Here is a 3,405-nt window from a genome sequence, read left to right on the forward strand (position 1 = left end):
AAGCGAGCCGGGATGAAAAACAACAAACAAGTATTTAGGCGGAAAACACGGTAGTAGAAATATACTGGACAGAAAGAAAGTAGATTAAAAAAAGATCTTACGACTCCACCATTTCGCACGATCGTGGACGTAAAGCAGCCACGAAATAGAGAGCCCCGGTTGTGGCTCCAAGCGCCTTATCTCAAAGACAAACAACGCGTCTGAGCCGACTTAGAGCCTCCACACGAACTTTTAGACCGACGCACGGCGTGAAAAGGTCGTCGGCTTATCGGCTCGTAAGAGGCCTCTCCTTGGCGAAACAAGGCGTAATCCTTCGACACTCGAAACAAACGAAACGTATCCCGAGAGAACGCGTGAAATAAGGGCACAATGAGATCACATGGTGGCGCTTTTAAAGCTGATTGGATACAGCGCGCACAAAGTAGCTGGTTGCTCAAATATGGGATTTATCGAACACGCACGTAAGAAGGCAACAGCCAAAGAAGGAAGCGGAAGTATAGAGTGCACTGCGTTAAATCTCACAAGCCGGACATAAATTTAAAAAAAGTGGAATGAAAAGCGACGTGAAGACTCCTTTTAAAGGTACACTGAAGGCAAGAGAGAGAGAGAAATAGATGAAAAGGAAGAGGAAGGGAGCTTAACCTGGTAGTAATAACCGGTTTGCTACCCTGCATAGGGGTAGGGATATAGGGGTCGGTAAGAGGCAGAGAGAGAGAGATAAAATAAAAAGAAATAAAAAACTGCACACACATGCAGGACGTTCCTATCAGAGCCGTTCTGATAGACCGGTTGAACGCAGAAAGCGCATTAGCGCCCGGGGTGTCGGAACGGAACGAAAACCAAAAACAAAAAAAACGATATATTTGACCGGAACGAAAACGTAACCAAAACTTAATCTATTATATCGTTCCGGAGCGAAACAGAAATTTTTTTAATCGTTTTTCGGTTCACGAGAAAACTTGGCAATTCGGAACAACTGAGGTCATGCAACGTGAGCAATTATGCACATCTCAGAGTACAGTATTAGCGCGTACCTCAGGCAGGAATTTCAAAGCAAAGATATGTTGAAATTGTGCGAAAAACAAAAACAGTGGCAACCAGAGATGATTATATTAGAGTCTTTTAGCAAGTTACGGAAATGCGGTACGCAAATACGGTAAGGCCGTACGGTAGCGCTCCTCCATTCCCGCTCGTTGTGCTTTTGCCGGTGAAGGCACCCCAACACAACAAATGCTTTTCCAAAATTATTGTGGGATTGTCACGCCTAATTGTTGCTTGTCATTGTCACTGAAACTGGGAGAGGGTTAAACACAATGAGCGGGAAAGGAGAAGCGTTACCGTACTGCCTTACCGTATTTGCGTACCGTATTTCCGTAACTTGCTAAAAGACTTTATTAATTAATGCAAGTGGAGTTTTGCGCACCTGTCACGCAGGCCAGCGTTGAGAGAGCATTGTCGGCGCTGAATTTTTTTACAGCGAAAGCTGTTATGATATCACAACAGCCGATTTTGACGCCGTAGTTGCCTGCCGCCGCCGGTGTCGCGCGAAAGAGGAAAGAAATGAAACGAGAAACAAATTTCTAGGATCGGATGGGGTTTTCACCCGCGCCCTCGGCCTGGCAGTCGAGTATTCACCACAGCGCCACGCTTGTGCTTGGAACTTATTTGCGAAAATACTCTACGCAGGCGTCATGTCGGGCAATGAATCGTGTTAACATATGTGATATAGTGTGGCAGAAGAGCAAAATTATAACGTGGCGTCACAAAATGCGAATTGGGCAACGAGTCCGTCGTTGAATGCTTCCCCGTTACAAAGGGCTCAGCCATAATTGCCCATCGTCATCAGCCACAGCACAAAGTGCACATAATGCCTTACAGATGCGTAGCGGGTACCACGATTCTCCGAAGAATGACGAAAAATGGCATAGTGGGTGCTTCCCTACTCTAGGAAAATTACGATGTTATATGGCGTAGTGGGTACCTGGCATGTGTACTTGTATTAGTTGCCCCAGGAGAGTCTACAACGGGCTCTAGAAATGCCGCTCTTCCAGCTTTCGCTGTGACTGCTGCGTGTTCCGCGCAGGCCTGGCGATTTTTTTTTATCAGAACAGCGGTCTCGTACATGAGAGAGTACACGCAATGACGTGCTGCTTCTGAGGTTGTGTTCACTCCCTTGACACGAAGCACTGAGCCCGCTAAGAAAAATCGTTATTGACTTTTGTGAAAATAAATACTGTGACTTTGAAGGGTATACTGGTTTGTGCTATTTGGTAGGGATTGGTGGTACAGTTACTTCCGCTCCTCGAACGTGGGAAGAACGTGTTTTGCCCCTGCCCCCTTTCTTCATTAACTATATCACAGATCCAGTGTTTTTCATGATTACCTTAACTTCCCATTTTTGCATACAAAAAAGAAACGTTACGAACTGTCACGGAACATTTTTTTTTTCGTTCCGGAACATAAACGGAACGAAACTTTTTGCGGTGGAACAAAACGAAAACCGAAACGAAACACATTTCAATCCGACACCCTGTTAGCGCCTGCACAGCCTTCTTCTGTGACGTTAAGTCCTGTCGGTGGTGCAGGATTCTTTCTCCCGAAACAGCTCGGGCGTCCAATTTATGAAGCGCGTTGCAAGGCGACCGTCTCTGCGAACAGTACTGTGGACAGTCGCACAGAATATGTTGAATCGTTTCATCACATCCACAGTGGTCACAAGCTGCGGTGTCGGCCATTCCTATGCGGAACGCGTACGCATAGGTAAATGCGACACCCAACTATAACCTGCACAGATGGGTAGCGTCACTTCGGCGAAGTCCCGGAGGAATTCAAAGGCTGAGAACTGACGCTGCAAGGAAGCTCCGTGTGCTTTCTCGCCAACGCACTACGTCGCAGTGGAACGAGCCACATTTCCAGCACGCACGACCATATTCCCTAGACACTAAAGGTAAAACTCACAGGGCCCCTTATGCACTCACCTAAAACGACTGAAAGGTGAAAACCATATTCTTTTTTTCTCAATCGTTGTACTGTTCCTGCCCCAACACATTCCGAAAGCCTTCCGACCCTAACGTGGTTTTCCACTGCCTCCAGGATCGGTCCAGGATCTCACCTGGTTTTGCACTGTCTCCGTGATCGGCCCACCGCTGACCAAGCTACGATGTCATGTGATGACGTCATAATGATGTAACAAATTTGGACGATATGTGACGTCATGATGACGTCATCACGTGATTATCTTTTGCATCACTCGTGTTGCCTCCGCCGACGTGGAACGCCGGTCAATTTTCGCGTTTGATGAGCCATTTAAGGCATTCGCCTTAAAAATGATTTCCCTCGTAGCAGTAGTAAGCTACCTTTCCGCGACGCGCGCGCACACACACACACGCCCTCACACACACGCAT

Source organism: Rhipicephalus sanguineus, chromosome 9 (assembly GCF_013339695.2).
Source record: "Rhipicephalus sanguineus isolate Rsan-2018 chromosome 9, BIME_Rsan_1.4, whole genome shotgun sequence".
NCBI classification, from domain to species: Eukaryota; Metazoa; Arthropoda; class Arachnida; order Ixodida; family Ixodidae; genus Rhipicephalus; species Rhipicephalus sanguineus.